The 19768-nt window shown below is 39.2% G+C and overlaps 1 protein-coding gene across 1 annotated transcript in view; it reads right to left on the bottom strand.

Annotated features, from left to right (window-relative positions):
- Positions 1–18615, bottom strand: part of lrrc4ca (leucine rich repeat containing 4C, genome duplicate a) — a 134634-nt gene extending 116019 nt beyond the window's left edge. Inside the window, exon 1 of the mRNA XM_077569238.1 lies at positions 18213–18615. The gene's annotated coding sequence lies outside the window, so the exon portion shown is untranslated. The remainder of the gene's footprint in view (positions 1–18212) is intronic.
- Between the last annotated feature and the right edge of the window lie 1153 nt (positions 18616–19768).

Genomic DNA, 19768 nt, shown 5'->3' with positions numbered 1-19768 from the left:
AAGCAAAAATATTTTTCAATATTTCCATCTCATTGTGCCACACACTAATCCTCGTTTTCAGTCCGTAAAGCTGTCAGGAAAAACAAATCCATTACAGGTGACTGGTTTTACTCATGGCATTCGTGATTAAAAAAAAAAAATAATAATCATATGATAAATATAATTTAATAATAATAAATGTTAATCTGCCGCCCCTAAATGGAGCTGTCAAATTTCTAGTGCTGTAACTTCTTCTTCTTTCCCTTCAGGGGTCGCCACAGCGAATCAGTTGCCTCCATCTAACCCTGTCCTTTGCATCCTGTGCTCTCACACCAACTACCTTCATGTCCTGTTTAAGTACATCCATAAACTTCCTCTTTGGTCTTCCTCTAGACCTTCTGCCTGGTATTTGCTATTTATAAACATCCTTCTGCCAATATACTGACTATCTCTCCTCTGGACATGTCCAAACCATCCCAGTCTGGCCTTTCTGACTTTATCTCCAAAACCTCTAACATGTGCTTTCCCTCTGATGTACTCATTCCCGATTCTATCCATCCTGGTCACTCCCAAAGAGAACCTCAGCATCTTCATCTTTGCCACCTCCAGCTCTGCCTCCCCTCTTTTCCTCAGTGGTACTGTCTCCTGACCAAACATATTTGCTGGTCTCACCACAGTTTTATAAACCTTTCTTTTCATTTTAGCTGAAACTCTTTTATCACACAGGACACTTTTCTCCACCCGTTCCACCCTGCCTGCACACGCTTCATCACTTCTTTTCCACACTCTCCATTGCTCTCGACTGTTGACCCTAAATTCTTAAACTCCTCCACCTTGTTGGTCTCTTCTCCCTGTAACCTCACTCTTCCACTTGGGTCCCTCTCATTCACACACAGATACACCATCTTGCTACAACTAACCTTCATTCCCCTCCTTTCCAGGTCAAACCTCCACACCTCTAGCTTCTCCTTCACCTGTTCCCTGCTCTCACTACAGATCACAATGCCATCTGCAAACATCATAGTCCATGGAGATTCCTGTCTAACCTCATCTGTCATGCTATCCATTACCATAGCAAACAAGAAGGGGCTCAGAGCTGATCACTGATGTAGTCCCACCTCCACTTTGAACTCCTCTGTCACACCTACAGCACCTCACCACTGTCTTACAGTCCTCATACATGTCCTGCACCACTTGAACATACTTCTCTCCTGCTCCAGACTTCTTCATACAAAACCACAGTTCCTCTTTGGGCACCCTGTCGTAAGGTTTCTCCAGATCTACAAAGACACAAAGCAGCTCCTTCTGACCTTCTCTGTACTTCTCTATCAACATTCTCAAAGCAATTATTGCATCTGTGGTACTCTTTTTTGGCATGAAACCACACCGCTGCCCACAAATGATACTCTTTCCCATAGCTTCATTGTGTGGCTCATTAGCTTTATTCCTCTGTAGTTGCCACAACTCTGCATGCACATCTGCCTTGTTCTTAAAAATGGGCACCAGCACACTTCTCCTCCATTCCTCAGGCATCTTCCCACTGTCTAAGATCCTGTTGAACAACCCAGTCAGAAATTCTACTGCTATCCCTCCTAGACACTTCCATACCTCCACAGGTATATTATCAGGACCAAGTGCCTTTCCACACTTCATCCTCTTCAACGCCCTTCTCACTTCATCCTTACTAATCTTTGCTACTTCCTGGTCCCCAACAGTCACCTCGTCTACTCTTCGTTCTCTCTCATTTTTCTCATTTATCAACTCTTCGAAGTACTCTTTCCATCTTTCCATCACACTACTGGCATCTGTCAACACACTTTTATCCCTATCCTTTATTACCCTAACCTGTTGCACATCCTTCCCATCTCTGTCTCTTTGCCTTGCCAACCTGTATAGATTAGTCTCTCCCTCTTTACTATCCAACCTAGCATTCAAGTCATCGTAAGCCCCTTGTTTGGCATTTCCGTTTACTCCTGTCTACTTTCTTCAGTCCTCTCAGTGTCCCACTTCTTCTTAGCTAACCTCTTTCTCTGGATCCACTTCTGCACCTCCTCAATCCACCACCAAGTCTCCTTATCTACTTTCCTTCCAGATGACACACCAAGGACTGACTGTCCTATCTGTCTCCCTGATCACATTTGCTGTAGTTTTCCAGTCATCTGGAAGCACCTCCTGACCATCCGGAGCCTGTCTTAACTCCTTCCTGAAAGTCATACAACAATCCCTTTTCAGCTTCCACCATTTTGTCCTCTGCTCTGCCTTTGCCGTCTTTGTCTTCCTACCCACTCCCTCCCCTTTATCACCCACCCATCCTCTGGATCCTACACACTACTATCCTATGCTGTCTGGCTATACTCTGACCTACCACTACTTTGCAGTCACTGATCTCCTTCGGATTACACCGTCTACACAAGATGTAGTCTACCTTTGTACTCCTACTTCCACTCTTGTAGGTCACCCTATGTTCCTGCCTTTTCTGGAAGAAAGTATTCACGACAGCCATTTCCATTATTTTTGCAAAGTCAACCACCATCTGTCCTTCTGCGTTCCTCTCCTAGATACCAAGCTTGCCCATCATCACCTCTGTTTCCTGCACCAATGTGCCCATTGAAGTCTGCACCAATGACAACTCTCTCACTTCTAGGGATGCTCTGCATCATTTAATCAAGGTCCAACTAAAAGTTTTCCTTCTCCTCCAGCTCACATCCTACTTATGGCGCATACCCACTAACAACATTGATCATCACACCTTCAATTCCTAGCTTCAGACTCATCACTCTGACACTCTTTTTACCTCCAGGACGTTCCTGGCAAACTCCTCCTTCATGATAACTCCTACTCCATTTCTCTTCCTATCTACACCATGATAGAATAACTTGAACCCTGCTCCGAAACTTCTAGCTTTGCTCACTTTCCACCTGGTCTCCTGAACACACAATATATCCGTCCACCTTCCTCCTCGGCATCATGTCAACCAGCTCTCTACCTTATCCTGTCATAGTTCCAACATTCAAAGTCCCTACTCTCAGTCCTAGACTCTTGGTGTTTCCTTTCTCTTTCCTCCTACGAACACACCTTCCTCCTCTCCTTCTTTGACCAACAGTAGTCCAGTTTCCACCGGCACCCTGTAGGTCAACAGCACCGATGGCGGCCGTTGTTAACCCGGGCGGGCCTCGACCGATTCGGTACAGAAGTCATATATTTGATTTGCATGTTTGATTTGGCCAAAGTTTTTACATCGGATGCCCTTCCTGACACAACCCTCTGTAATTATCCGGACTTGGGACTGGCACAAGAAGACACAGGCTTGCGGCTATATTTTCTAGTGGTGTAACCTGTAGAAGCAGCCTTGTTACGAGTTTTTGATAATATCCTGGCTGGTTACTATGCATGCCTTGTTCTAATGGATCTGACTGTAGCGTTTGATACTGTATATCATCACTGTATTCTGTTGGCTTGTTTGGAGCACCAGGTGGGCATCAGTGGTAGCGCTCTGGAGTGGTTTAGATTCTGCTTGGGCTTTTTGTGTCAGGCTTGGTTGTTCTGAGTCCCACTCTGCCCCACTGTTGTATGGTGTTCCACAGGGTTCATTTTTTGAGGCCCCTGTTGTTTTCATTAGAAAGCATGGTATTATATTCACTTCTGTATGGATGACTGTCAGATCTATGTCCCACTAAGCTAAAATGATGCTTTCTCCTTAGGGCCACTATCATCCTTTCTGGAGGAAACAATGCCCTGGCTGGCACTGAACTTTTTGAATTTTAATGAGAGAGAGAGAGAGAGAGAGAGAGAGAGAGAGAGAGAGAGAGAGAGAGAGAGAGAGAGAGAGAGAGAGAGAGAGAGAGAGAGAGAGAAAAAAACAGAAGTTATGGTTGTTTTGAAAGTGCTCTATAAAGTTGAGCTGAGATGTATAGTCATAATTTGCCTTAACCAGCAGCTCAATTATACACAGTAAAAAGAAAATACAGGGTTGTTTTATCTACTCAAGTGAGGGGTCATGAAATAGTTAACCCATTTTGGGTTGTTTATAAGCTAGGTCAAAATCCTTCAATCCAAGATGGGTTATTTGATCTAACTCAGTTGCTGGGTTATGAAATGTTTTACCTGTTATTGTTTAGCCTTATCTGGAATTGACTAAGAAGATGGGTTGTTTTAAATCTCTACATCTAACCAGTCCAGTCTGTGAGGGCACTAATTGACACTGGGAGAACTTATCCTCTTGGGAAGGTACATTTTTGATTTTGTGCACACTATGTATAAAATTCACATTGTCTATGTTTCGCTATGGAAATACCATATTTCATTGGCAAAACTCTTTGGCAAGTTTAACTAACAATGTAGCTAGCCATTTACATGATATCAACACAAACACTGATACAGCTTTTCTGTTGTTTGTTTCTCGCTCGTTCACTGACACATACTTCACTGTGTTTGTATTTGATTTAGTTCCACTACCTTACCAAACAAATTGCCAGTCAACTTGTCTTAGGTCCTCTAGTACTTTATTCCTGGGCAAAAGGATGTATGCACACATAGTTGCATTCACATACACACATACCCAGGTTTGTTCTACTAGTATACTTATTATACTAATTTATATGAGGGGGGCTCTAAATAAGGCTTTTAAATCTATAAAGCATTTTCAGCTATCTGACCTATCTGACCACCTAACCCATTTTCTGGCCTTGGCCAGATAGGATGGTGAGATAGCTGGGTGGCACATTTGGTCCTACTCGTAGTCTCTCACTTTATCTCCTGCATTACTTATTTGTTTCTTTTTCAGCCTGGGACAAACATGGTGGGCTATCTTCATGAGGCCAACACACTGAGACAAGCACTATGTCCAATTCACAAAGCAGTGCCAACAGATATAGAGGTCTATAAAATGCCAATGAGTTAGGTGCAACGTGGTAACATTTCTTGAAAGTAGAATATGTGCTGGTAAATTGAGCTAACGGTTTACAGCATTTGCAGTCTATTAGCTCCATTTAATGTTACTGTTAACTGTTACTTATTTCACACTGATACTGTTACTTGTTAGTTGTTTCACACTGTTGCTGGTAATTGTTTTGTCTGTCAATGACATACATTTCTTGTTGTTGATGTAAAGGTGATTTAAAAGATATTTTGCATGACATTTATTGAATATTCTAATGTTTATTGTGTAATTCATGCTTTCAGAGACCAAATCCTGAGTATGTTTTGTTAGAGGTGTGTAATTGAACATGTCTATAGGTATTTGTAATCTAATGCAATCAATATTCTTAGCGATTTGCTGTAATATATTAAAATTAATTTTGCATGGATAAATTGCAAAAAATATATATTTGTATGGTAGTTGAAACAACCTTGAGTGAGCAATTTGGTTAAAATATTAAACTCAACAACCTTTCGGGTTAAGTTTACCAACTCATCCTGTAGGGTAAATTGTTGGAATGGTTGTTTTGTTGAATGTTTTAAGACCTGTTCCATTTTCACTTGTTAGCCAAAATCACATGCATATAGACCTTGTCTAATGTTGTTTAGAGAACACTTTATTTATGTATTCCCATTAAATGATTAGCTGCAATTAGGTATGTCTCTGTAATTAAGAACTGCATGATTAAACCTCGTATACGCCAAGGATGTAGGCCTACCACTGATCTGTGGAGTCGAGCTATTCATACTTTTAAGGAAGCAATTCATCACTGTCAAATGAATATTGCACTCTCTTGGTGGTGCTTTTGCACGTGTCCTTAACATTACACAAACATACAAACCAAACACAAACAGAATCTGCTCTTTGAAATCATTGATGAAAATAATGTATTATTTAAGTGCCATTAAGTTGCTTATGTTTGCATCACATGAGTAATGAGTAAGAGTGGCTGAACATTTAAATATTGTTAGTTCATCTTTTGTGCTTGATATTCAATGATCAGGATATTCAATAAGCAATGTCAAAGCATTGCTTTTTGTCTTTTTAAAAACAATTTTTTTTAAATGTCACAGTCCTATTACAGTGTCCAGTGGGAACAGTGCTGGTATGAGAATATCCTGTTACTGCCTGTTGCTGACATTTCGGCTGGCTGCATATTGCTGCTTTATTTTCCACTGGTCTGATGTTCACGTCAATCTGTTGACAGGAAATGGTTTACCTACTCTTCACTAAGAATCCAAGTAACAACCAACATGCTTTGAGAGAGAAACTCATGATTACTACAATGCTGCATCGGCCCAAGCAAAATAGCTGGTAGCTTTCTTTTTTTAAATACAGTATATGTGTGGTGGCAGACAGCTCAAGCCTTCTTAAATATTGTGCTTAGGTTATTATTTTATTTTAATATTTTTAGGTTTCCCGAGGCACTTTACTTAACATCACATATTCCTCCACAGGTGACAGGGAATATCCCGTGGCACACTTTGCGATTTTCCATCTATTTATTCCCACCTACACAGAAGCCCAAGATATTTGGCTTCCTATTCTTCATGATACTCTTGCAAACTCTTGCGTTTGACAGAGGGATTTGAAGAGGAGGAAGAGGCAATTTTTAAATCTGTCTGACTCCCACAGCCTGCCAGCAACTCTTAAGTATGCAGCCAACTCGCAGACTTGAACTCACAAAATTGAGGGAGAGCGGCATGTTTCTTAACTTGAAACCAAACCAAACAAAATAAAATATGTAGTACTATAATTGATAAAGTGAAAATGAAAAAAAATCAGCATGGGCTAAATTTTTTTTAATAATAATTTAAAAAAAGCCACCCTCAATCTTCACAAGTCAAGTAAATCGAGTCAACCAGATTGTATTACTATTGATTTTTTTTTTTTTCGGTTGTTCGGTTTAGGGAAACGGTGTGGGATTATTATTTTTTTTATAGGTTTTAGGTGAACTAATGAATACACACACACTCACACGCACGCACGCACATACACATATTCACCCACATACAAAAGAAAATAAAAATACAAAAAAAATCTATATAAAAAAAAAAGAAAAAGAAAAAGGAGAGCAATGATGATGACATGTCAAATCGGTAAAATTACCGAATGAATACTGAGCTCTCCAGAAAAAATAAAAATAAAATATTTATTTATTTTACCAATTACCGATACCACTAGCACTTCTGACACAAAAAATCAAAAGCAATCAAACAAAGACCTAACAACCAAATTACTTGGAACCAGTCCTCAGAAAGAACTGTTTTATTTTATTTAACACGTCCTTAGTCATCGTGGGAGCAAATGCATTTCTTTGTAAGACACTGTATGACATACACTGCATTTGTGTAGGAAAGATGAAGGTAGACTTGCATTGAGAGAGAATGGGTGGTGGAAAACATCAAACAGAATGCAATCTGGCCTCATGCAGCCCTGCTTGTTTAAATCGCATGTCTAATATGCCATCAAAAGCCTCCGAGACAGATAGTCGGGAAGTGCTCAGGGTCAAGTTGTACACAAAACAGCCTAAGAAGGCGTAACATCCGTTAGTCGTGTTCTCTGCTATTTGCATTTTCATTACATACACACAGTTAATTTGATGTAACTGGCATAAAGGATCATGCATTTTGAATCTGCAGCTGGCACAGCCACAAAAATGATTTGCAACTACAAATGTGATAAATTATACGTTTTCTAAGAATTAATATGCATCAGAAATCTGTTGAGGTCCTCCATTAGTTACTTGCTGCAAAGACCATTTATGTTACAATTGCTTATTTTTGTCTGTTCTTTCTAGACGCTTTTCATTTTTGATTCAATCAACAACAACAAAACAATAATTAAACTAAAGGACGTCTTTTGAGCAAGGATGAATAGGGAGGCGGGGGAGAGCACAGCCAGAGACTTACAAATTAACTTGCAGCAGGCTACTATGTGCATGTTTCTTCCCAAACACTTGGCCTGAGCCCACAGTCAGGCACCAATTCACATTATGTCAGAAGAAGAAGAATCATCTTGTTTTTTTCCCCCTATGCACACGTACATGAAATCTAACCTCTGCATTTGACCCATCACAGTGAACACACACTGGAGCATGAGGCTTGTGCCAACAGAGCAATTGTGGGAATATGTCTATTGCTCAAGGACACAGCAGCTGTGGTCTTGAACTGGGGCCCCCACAGTGGTAGGTGACGATCTTAGCCACTTGGCCATGGCTGCCCTGTTTTCTTTCTTGTTTGGCAGCTCAATCCTTCCTCTTCATCCATTGTCCTAATAACCCCTGGATGGTCTCTCTAACTTCATGTCTCCAAAACAGCTAACCGTGACTAACTCAGATTAGCTCATTTCTAATCCTGTCCAACTCCTAAAGATAACCTCATCTTCATTCCTGAAACTGCCAGCTCTGCTTCCTGATGTCGCTTCAGTAGCATTGTCTCTAAACCAGACATCATAGCTGACCTGACCACTGTTTTAGAAGTCATCCCCTTCAGCCTAGCAGAGGCGGGTGTTCATTTAGAACCTTGCATCTGGCCTTGCCCTAACGATCAGTGAAGACTATAAAACAAAACAAAAAATGTCAGGAAAAACCTACATGAACAACTTAACACCGAAACTGAAAATAATTGACCCACACAAGGCAAGAGAATGCTATGCCCAAACGTTCGATCCCCACTGGAACACACCTGCATTTTCCTCCACCCGTCTACTCCCTGCAGCCGCATGATACTCCTCTCACTGGCTTCGCACGATGCTGTGCTGGGCTCCAGTGGAATTTTTTTTTTACCACACTGAAAATTTAGACAAGCTCTATGATTAAATTGTGGAAAGTTCAAAACACTTACTCACTAAAAACTACAATGATCCGAGGACATCCTGGGGGGTAGAACACTGAATGGGATTAAGATCAAATAGTCGACTGCCTTATCACACCTTTTTTAATGACTTTGTCTGACTGCCTTGTGCTGAAGGGAGGACTCTTCAGGAAGGAAAACTAGATATTTATGAAGATGTGTTGTCTGTTGGATGTTGATTGTGTGGGTTGCTCTAGTAACAAGGTTTTGAGGTGTACACATTTGTTTGTATTTATGCACAACAGGGCTGGTGGTGCACAAAAAAAAAACACGTATGTCTGGACATCATACCGGAGGTTTCCATGGAGGACACAGTGCTTGACGACCCAGGCGACTGTGACAAACAAGAAGACATTGTTTTGCTACTTATTGCAATGGCCGTTACAGAGGAAGATGTCTTGGGTCAACCAGCTTCTATCATTTATCATGATGTCTTGAAGCAGCTTCTAGAATACCAACTGTTGCCCATTGACGTATGCAGAGCAAAGGATCCCGTTACAAAGGCGGGCCCTATGAAGGCCCTATGAAGTGTCATTAAAGCATTGTTATGCTGTTTATGTACTGACAAAAAATACAACTACAACAGAGCAAAAAAAACGAATGTAAATGGAAGTTTCTGTAAAGCTAACTTTTACGTTAAGTATGACAACATTAGATGCTATAGCTAGTTGTAGACCAGGGGTGAGCACACTCGGTCCTCAAGGGCCGGAGTCCTGCAGGTTTTGGATGTCTCCCTTCTCCAACACAGCTGATATATGATCATCTCATCAGCGAGCTCTGCATAAGCCTGATAGGGATCCTGTTGATTGGAATCAGCTGCTTTGGAGCGGGGTGGGGGGTGATTTTTTTTTTATGAAAGAGGAACTACTGATTTTAATAGAAAATATATTTGAACATTAATAGTTAAGAGAACAATATAATAGTGAAAGATTGTGTATTTAAAGAGTAATGCTAGATGTTAGAAGAGTAAAACTGATTCTAAGAACATGATTTAAAAACAATATGAATAACTGCCCGAAGCCAGCTGGGATAGGCTCCAGCACCCCCGCGACCCTAGTGAGGAAAAGCGGCCAAGAAAATGGATGGATGGATGGATGAATATGAATAACAATGAATATTGTTCATTTAAGTGTTTGTTATAGAGTAAAGTGCATATTGTGATTTCTTGAAAAAGAAACTTCTTTTTTTCTTTTCTTTTTTTTTCCTGCTTCAAAGAAACTGTTCTGTAGGCTACTGTGGACAAAATAAAGAATGTAAATATGTTGCACGTCAGATGACTTGGCCTATCATTTTTGTCTGTGTAACATTACAATCCACAATATTTATTATATTTTATATAAAAAATTGAAATTCATGATTTTGTTGTGTTGGCAATGTTTGTACAGTTTTCGAACAACATGCAGTGCAAATGCTAAATAACCTGACTGCAAAGTTGTACTATAAACTAGACAATACTACTGCCAGTATTCCACAAAGTGTCACTATTTATAGCTCAAACAATTAAACTGAGGAGACCTTCATTAGCCTGCTGCTATTCAGCAGGACCCTGAGTCGCCTTGCCAGCCAGCCAAACAGGTGTACCTTAATAATCACTGCTGAACTGCCAGCAACACTGGTTTGCTATTTTCCCTCCATATGTTTCAAGCTGTTTGCTGTCGTCGATTGAAAAATGAATTTCTTTCTAATCATGAACCATTTCAGTGACTGTAATGGGAGTGGCTGAATAAATGTCAGATTCAATTCTTGGAATGGTTTGAACAAGATATATATCCCAGAAAATGGCATGGCCAGATTTGCTGTTATGTTGGATCGCAGGGTGTTTTAGGCGGCATTGGTGGCACTAGGCTAGCGGTCAGCATCCCAAACTCCGGACTACCAAACTACAGAGTTTCGTTTGGCGGTACACGCAGAAGCTGACGTCATGAGTGTGCGGCAGCCACATGCGGAGAGGTGGGGTTTTAGTGAGCCAAGGGTTAGGGTTAGGGTTACTTCCGGGATTATAAATAGTCACCAAAATAACTCATATTTCATAAGAAATTAGGTCGCCATTGTGCTAAAGGTATTGTAATCATATATATGCCTACAGTTAACTGTGGAGGAGCTTAAAATAGCATAAGGACCCTGTTAATGATTCAGTTTATCCTTGCCGCAAATTTGCTTTTTCAAAATTTTCAAACAAAAGCCAAAACTAAGAATATCTTTGTTTTAATCCTCTAACTTCCATATTTTTTTGACCAATTCAAACTGTTCCAACTTTAAACTATTCAGCCTATTCTTACCACACACAATGTTGTTTGTCAAAATTTCAAAAATAAAAGCACCCACACACACATTTATATATTTTTTATATTGTTGGACCATTTCAAACTTTTCCAACTTTAAACTGTTCAGTTTATCAATAATTCACAGTTTTACATATTCACCTCCCATTTCCACATGTATTGACCTATTCAGAGTTACATTCCAACATCTGCTCATTCCAGGCTATTGTATATCATTCCCCTTTATTCAATATCATTCCATTTCATTCAAAAACATTCCATCGTTTTATGTTTTTAATTCAATATTACAGCCTTCAAACGCAATTTCTTGAGAAATTGCATTCTCTAGTTTTAGTAAGCAAGATTTTATGTCTGTACTTTTCTTTTACACATTTAAAAAAAAAAAAAAAATTCAGTGTTGTACTTTTAATCATGTAAGGCACATTGAGGTACCTTGTGTTTGAAATGCAGTATATACAGTAAATAACACTGCCTTGCCTAACTGTGTCAGTATTGTCAAAGATGTCACTGCCATGGAAAAGTGTACACATATGGTCACTAAGCTAAAAGCACAAATGGAGAGACTTACATATCTATGTGAAAAACATAATCTACATGTACCACAAGCACGCACAAGGGACTGGAAGTGGCCCACTAGCACCTTCGCTTAATTTAACTCCACTGGAGGAAAAAGTACACATCCACGGTCTCTGCAGTTGATGTACCGGTACTTGGAAGGGGGCATCGGTGCAGATGAAGTTTGACAACTATGGTGACTATTGCTTTTCATATTAGAGTAAAGGTTGTATAGCAACCTCTTTTTTAAAAAATATTTTTTAATTTTTTAATTTTTTAATTTTTTTATTTTTTTGACACAGTATCAGGCTAATAGTTAGAAAGCATTCATTTACAGGCGTATAAGCATTTTGCATACATCTTTTGTTAAATAAATAAAAATAAAACAACTTTTTGACAGTTCCAGTTTAAATACACTTGATAGTTTTCAATATTATTAGTACATGTGGCATATATTATATAACTTAAAGTGTCCTTAATTTGATACAGCTTCAGCAGCACATAGGAATATAAGTGCTTAAAACAATGGGAGATCATGTGGAAATCAGTTTTGACAGGCGCCAGTCACATTTTTGGATTGCCCCACCCAGAGTTTAGGAATTTAAATGACAGACTTAAGTCGGTGGGAGAAACCTTTTAGGCAGAAAAGCACACAGCTGTGCGCCTTTTCTCTCTTACTTACATGGAAGACTACGGGCCTAAATGACTACTCCAGATGGCAGCAAGCACAAAAGATGCCTGGGGAAAAGACCTTTTTCATGGTTGTTTGGATAAGCAGAGAGGCGACCTGTCCTACTAGACTGTTGTGATTCTAACTGTCTCATTTGGTTTGCGTTCAGAATTAGCACTTCGGCCATTGTTAGAAACGTCTAATGCTGTTGAAGTATAAAATACCGCGACAGGGCCTGAATCTCCATAATGGTTCTGGACAGAGCAAATTACTGCAGGCACCGTGTACATTTATGCCAACAGTTGGAGGCCTCATCAACATCAAGTGCTAAAAATGTTATGGCTGTTAGTGCTTTTGTGTAAGTGCATTACTGTGTGATTAACTTATTTATCAGCAGTTCACCAAAAAAGAAAAAGAAGTAGAAGTAATTTTCTTTTTCTTTCCCAACTATTTGGATAGCAGGGGCCACAAACTTCCCACAACCACTGTTTCCAGTTACCTTGAAAAAGCCAGGCTGACTTTACTTACTGATGTGCATTCAACAGGTATCCACACACTTGATAAATACACACTTTTTTGTACGTACTTTTTTGTCTAAATTTCAGTCGTACTGTGGGCCTACGTATGAATTCAGCAACTCTTCTATGTACACTTTGATAAATGAGGCCCCAAGAGTTTTTCATTTGCTACAGTAAGAGTCAAGTTATCACAACTTAAACAAATAAATTCCTCGCTTGACCTTTGAAGAAATGTTATTTCTTGCACCTTGTATTTTGTACATTTAACCATACTGCTTAAATGTTACCAAATACCATAGCAAATTGGCTGAAAGAAACGGCTCTCTCACAGCTGCAAATTGATTCTTATCTTAACCAAAAGAACCGTTCAAAAGAATGACTCGTTCGTGAAAGTCACAACACTAATATAAGGTCTCACATGGATGTTGACATCCAAATAACTTTCATTGCTAATTAAATCAAGACGATGAAAAACAGCCGATTGACTAATAGAGCTGCTGATGGGATGGAGAGAGGCTATACACCATGCTCGCACCCATGGCACTGCCACAGCCAGGCTGACTAGCCCAGGGGCGTAACAATAGCTAAAAACTGCATGGAAAAATTGGAGATGTATTCTCTGTGCACTTACAAAATATTCTAATAGAGCTGAATTCCTAATGAAGTTTTTCTCATTGCCATATTTTCTGTTTCTGCTGTCGGACAATGAAGCAAGTACGAAATACGGAATCAAACGTGGCCTGGTAAAACTACCTGTTACCGGTCTTGAAGCCGTCATCATGGTCACAGCAATTCTACTGACATCTGTGTAGTTTATCTCAGAGTGCACAGCCAAAAGTGATGGCAGGCCCACTTCAGCTCTCTGTCAAATGGGATGAAAACCTCAGACTCATTATAATATGTGCTACAGCAACACTCTTAAGCTGAAAAGTTGCTAGTTTTGGCGCTTATTTGGAGAAAATAAATATGGTTCTTGAGACAACAAAGTCATATGGAAACACTGGGCAGCAGAACTGCTCAAGGGAATATGCAAATTGGTTTCTACGAATTTGCTCTTTTGGGAAGCTTCGTTGACGGAATTACAAATAAATTGTGACCTAATCAAAGAAAGCAAATCCATAACATTTTGTTTGCTATTACAGCAGGTGCATGGTCCAGAGAAACCTGGTAGATAAAAGGCCCCTGTGACTTACTTACTTACCTCTCTATTGTTTTTTATGTTGTGCCTATTGTTTTCCTTGCTCAATACAACAGCAAGCACATATGCTTGTTATGAACTTGATGTTTTCAGTGTGGGATTTGTGCTGGATTTAGCTTCAAAAGCTTGGCTCGCCGTCTATTGTTCGAAGCTGGCATGCGCACCTCCCTGCTGGATTTCTGGGTTGGAAAGCAGTTTAAGTATCAGAAGAAGACAAGGGAAAACAAACTATAATCAATACTGAGTAATTTATTCCATAGTTTGTGAGAGTATACAAGATAAAAAAAAAAAAAAAGCTGCAATCAATGCAATTACTGCAAATTATAGGCAGTGTCAATGGTGGCAAATTAAAGGACCATTCTGCTACTCCTCAAATGTTAAGAGTTGAACTAATGAAGTATGTTTTTCCCCCTAGACTCTGATGCATGATGTGATTGTGTGATTGATTATGTACGGGTTAACGTCTTATATCAGCCTTTCATAATCAAGTCAGAACTCCTAAGTAGAACAACAAATCATGGACACACTCCTCCTACACGTAATGTGTTCTAAGGGATACACAACTTGTCCTCCATCTCTGAATGCACTACAAACAGATGGCTTTGTAATCTATACTGTGTGTAAGTGCAATATGCACCCTTTAATCTCAAAAGTGACAAAGAAGTTTGATTGTGCTAGATACAAACTGCACACCACCTGTCCTGTATCCTCATCAAATGGAGGACACAAGAAACAGTATACAGTACACTAGATGCTCAGACTATTTTCATGTGAAAATTGCAGGTGTCAGGTGAAGGCCACCAAGGTGAGAGAATGAGATTTTGAGAAGGCACTCATACATACTAACAATCGGGCAATATTGGAGCTTTTTTTCTTCTTCTCTTGCGATCAAAGTCAAAATCAAGCATTTTCCCAACTGAATCCTACTGTTGCACACGGCGTCGAACTAACAAGCCTGTGAACAGAGCGCAACAACAGACTGCTCCACACAAAAGGACAAAAGAAAAGAAAATGAAACACTCCCTGGACTTCTTAATGGCATCAAAATCAAGCCGCAATCGTGTGAGCATACCCTGGCCGGCAGAAATGGCACGAGCCCAGTGAATGGCAAACCCGCAAGGGGGATAGAGATGACTCTGGAGCACATTGAGGTGTCACCCACTGCCCATGAAGAGCCAGAGACAGCCTGCTGTAATAATAAGGTTTACCAATAGAAGAAACAAGATGGCACTTTTGAAACAAGGACGCAAACTGAAAGGCACAGACATTTTTTATAAATAAACTCCTCACAAGAGGCAATGCTGGTATCTCTAGAAAGCCAAGACAGCTCAAAAAGCAACACAACATCCAAAACATATGGGTATAAAACTAAGATTTTCATAAACCTGAATGGTACTCATGAGGAGGCTAAAGTTGTAGTGGTAGAGAATAGAAGAACTTGACAAATACAGCTGACCGCACTACACCAAATGGTGTCAAGGTTACATTTGACTCCCCACACCACAACAATACACCAAAAAATACGATCTGCATCAATGAATAACAAAACATATGTAACTGTAAACATTGACTATCATGAATATAAACAATTGACCAAATTACAGAAGTTGATTCTGATCATCTTTGTTCTACTGTTGTTAAAATTGTTATTATTTGACTTAAAAACAGTGTGTAAAACTGTAAAATTAGACGACAAACTGTAAATAACAATAGTAGGAGTATGTGCACAAATTGTGGATTTTACTAAACCCTTTATTATTACTGCCAACACATAAGCATGATTCAAAACTCATAATGGTATGCATTTAGTAGTATATAAATTTACATTAAATGGATGGCTTAATTGTTCCCCACAGTGAATCAGGAAAAAAAAACATGATTTACTTGCTGGCAATTTCAACATTGACTTGTTAAACTCAATTTAACTAAAAACATTGATGACTTTAGTGACACAATGTACAGTTAGTCTCTTTACCCACCAATAACCACACCAACCAGAATCAAATCACACAGTGTCAAAATTATTGATGACACCTTTACTAAAATTACGGAAAATCAAATCACCAGCAGCCTAGTCACCTCTGACATCACTGACCATCATCTGCTTTTAACCTAAAAGGCTATGATTTAAAAGAATTGACTTAAAGCCACTCTTTGTAACAATTTGCCCCAAAATATCTTTATAATATCCTGTTTATTTGACCATTTAAGACTGAAACATCTTTTAATTACCAGATTAACACCTTAGCTGAGCGATTCCAATATGAACTTTTCTGCATTCAGCAGCTTTAATATTAACTCTTTGACTGCCAAAAACGTTAAATAACGTTTAGTAAAATCCTATGGAGGAGTGCCAAAGACGTTAAAAGACGTTTTTTTCAAAACAGAGGTGAAACTAACCATTTTCTATTGTTGATTACTGAAAAATGGAATAAGGTAGAAACAAACTTTTTGTTCTGATGAAAGATGAGAGTCCAAGCTTTCATTTGGTAGTATGTGCGTTTCCATAGTCCAAACACATAATTTTCTGTGGACCTTGAAAGATCAGTCAAAAATGCTTAAATTGGCTGGCACCCACGGCATCCCTTTTCTGAAAACGTCTGGCAGTCAAAGAGTTAAACTGGAGAACCCACTGGGTCAAATTTGGCCCCTGTTAATTTTGCATTTAACTTTAAAAGTCCAGAGTGCTACTTCTGCAGTTCAGCAGTGATTTTGTCCCATGTTTCCATTGGCCAACATGTGTTTGCACATTTGAAATCCAGTTCTAACATGCAATAAATAAAGCAAAACACTTTGTTCAATGTAGCTGTCTATTTAATTGGTTATTTTCCTAAATTCAAAAATGTTTGCATAACAATGGGTGAAATTTGGCCCAAATCCTAAATTAGAGAATAAAGGGTTAAAATTGGAAAAACTCGATATTTTGGTGTTCAGTGGACTTATAGCATTCATTTAATGCATAGTTCATAATTTTCCAAAGAAGAAAAGGGATCTTGGGTTCTCCAGGGTTAAGGGCCCTGTTTTTGTGCCTAGTCCAAGTCTGGAGCAAAGTGTAGTCTAACTGCGCACATGGGTGGAATTTTCTTTTTTTCTACGTGTGGTATTTTTGTAACCGCGTAACTAGAAAGACCACATTTGCACCATTGTGCGAGTGAACACAGCCATTTCTTTCCCAGCCAATGGAAGCGGCTCCCCTCATTCCCTTTAAATTCAGCGCAGGAAAGGTGAGCAGTCTACATGCCTCATGCATCCGTGTGTGACAAACCCCACAACCAACCAAAGATGTGAAGCAGCCGAGAGGGGTGTTTAAAATAAATATAATAAAATGGTGATAATAATGATGTGGTCAATTCAACAAATTGATTTCTACAGTGATTCAGAGTATTCGATGCACACAGTATTCACAGTATTTTATTATTAATATATTTATGAGTTAGAAACACTGACATCCAGCAAACAAATCCACGGAGTTCAGAATCTGTCTCCCTGCAGCTCGGTTAAATCCACCAAAAATCGCGTTACAGACCTACGCCACAACTTAGACCTGCTTTTACTTTATCTAAAGTCAAGTCATGTAATAGAAAACACACTCGGTCCATCAAACTGCCCTGCATGGTGTAGGTGGTCCGACAAATTCCCAAACACGGTAAACTAGACTTGCCCCGGCACAAAAATATAGACGTGCAAGTTTTTACACCAAGTGTGCCCGCCTATAAAAATAGAGCTTTCCAGGGTGAAGCTCACAAAGTTTTTTAACTTTTGGATTTTTAGAATGCATCTTTTTAGTTTGTGATCATTTTTCAAATGTTAATACACAGTACTGTATGTTAATATATACTTTGATCACTATTTGACTGCAACAGGTGCATAAACAACTGTTCCAACTTGCTGATATGAGGATGTGAAATTCTGTCCAGCCATAAACAATAGAGAACTCTGACGGGCAAGGCATCATATAAACATCACTCTCCCACCAAAGCTATTGACTTGTAGTGATGTGCCAACACAGTGAATCATGTTATTTTTGACAATAGCATAATTAAGGAGACAGCAAAGAGCAGTAACCAAGCAACAACATTTCCAGCATGTCCTGCTGATTTTATATTTCAGTTTTATGAATCATAACACACAGGTTTAAATCAGTGTGAAAGTAATTTTAAGCGAGAAGACAAATAATGCCAGTCATACCAAAAGCCAAGTCCAGCAAGCTCTAAAAGTTGAAGATTTGAATTACTCACCAGTGTATGTGATATCCCAGTGTCACGTCCATGTTCAACCCAACTGGAAATCCTGCAGATATCTTGTACTTGTTTGAATATCCAAAAGTGAGACATGCATATGAAGTGCATGCAAAGCGAAGCGAGGCCAACAGCTCGTCACTTGTTCATGTATTCCTGTGGCTACTTCTTACTGGATGGCACACGGCTTGTATCCACAGCACGTTCACATGATGAGCACACTGTCTCTTGAGTCTTCTCCCTCATCTTCTGGTACTAATGTCCGACTACTGCTCATTTCCATTCAAGCCACGTTTCCTTTGGCATAAAAGCTCATTTAAAACAAACTGTCAGGAAGCAACATAGACATTATATATTGCAAGGCAAAGTTGAAGAGCTCAACAACACAAAATTCCAGACTTCACTGATCCCAACTCTTGTCCACATTCTCTTCAGCAGTGGTGTGAACACTTAAGTGACTGAGTAGTATTGCTGTTGCTGCTGCTGCTTCTGTCGCTGCTCCTGTGCCATCCCTGCTACAACAGCAGTCTCTGCTTAAATAACTGGCTGGTCTGTCAGTTTTCTGCTGCAACATCCATCCGTCCTCTCTTGCATACACGCCCTCCCTTTTCCTGCAATCCTCCCTCCTTGCTTATTCTTCTTCGTTAACTTGTGTTCGGTCACGTGTATCGAGGCAGTGGGACAGAGTGGCATGGAATACAAATGGGTCCCCTTTAAAGATTTGCTTGTCCTTTTAAATTGGAATATTTTCAAAAGCCAACATGGAAGAAGGGATGTACTGAAAGCAAGCATGCATATTATACATGCCACATACTCCCCCGAACAGAACTGGTTTAAAGTAGCCTAAAAAAATAAATAAATAACCAATGCTATGAAGTCTAATATACTGTATTATTTTTTTTATTATGAAGTAGTAAATCAGGTGGTTCAGTTGACAGGATGGGTTCTAAATTAACTTTGTTATTTCTATCACCAGCCAATGTGGCTGGTGACTTTCTAAAGCGATACTGTATTTACAAGCCAGTCTTGTCCATAGGCCTGTCAGTCGATTATTTATTTTCATTTTCTTTTTTTATCGTGATTAATCATGTGTTCCATAGTTATCTTGTGATTTGGGTAATCAAATTTCTTATGTTGTACATGTGCAATAAAGAATTATAGTCGATCCTCTTTCATACTCTTCTGAACAGGAAAGTGACCAAATATATTTAACTCACTCAAATATTGTTGTATATTTTAGTTCATTGATACAGTAATTTTGTAGTAATTCATAAACATCTTTGAACAATATTGATATATAATTAGTAGGAACGTAAACAAAATCTGTCATTGATTTCTATTATGCTAAATGTGCATAAAATTATTCCGCTGCTAGGTGGCATTAACATTTCATGTTGTACATTGGTGACAATAACTGTACAGTGAACCCCCTCATACTCGCAAATCCGCACCTGCACATTCGCATATTGATTGTTTTATTTTTAAATGTTTCCCAATATTTCGAAATATTTAAATATTTCTTTTGGCCTTTTTCCTAATCAACACAACAACTACTT

Source organism: Vanacampus margaritifer, chromosome 6 (assembly GCF_051991255.1).
Source record: "Vanacampus margaritifer isolate UIUO_Vmar chromosome 6, RoL_Vmar_1.0, whole genome shotgun sequence".
NCBI classification, from domain to species: Eukaryota; Metazoa; Chordata; class Actinopteri; order Syngnathiformes; family Syngnathidae; genus Vanacampus; species Vanacampus margaritifer.
Note: the sequence above shows the minus strand (reverse complement) of the source record. Positions and strands in the feature narration are given on the sequence as shown.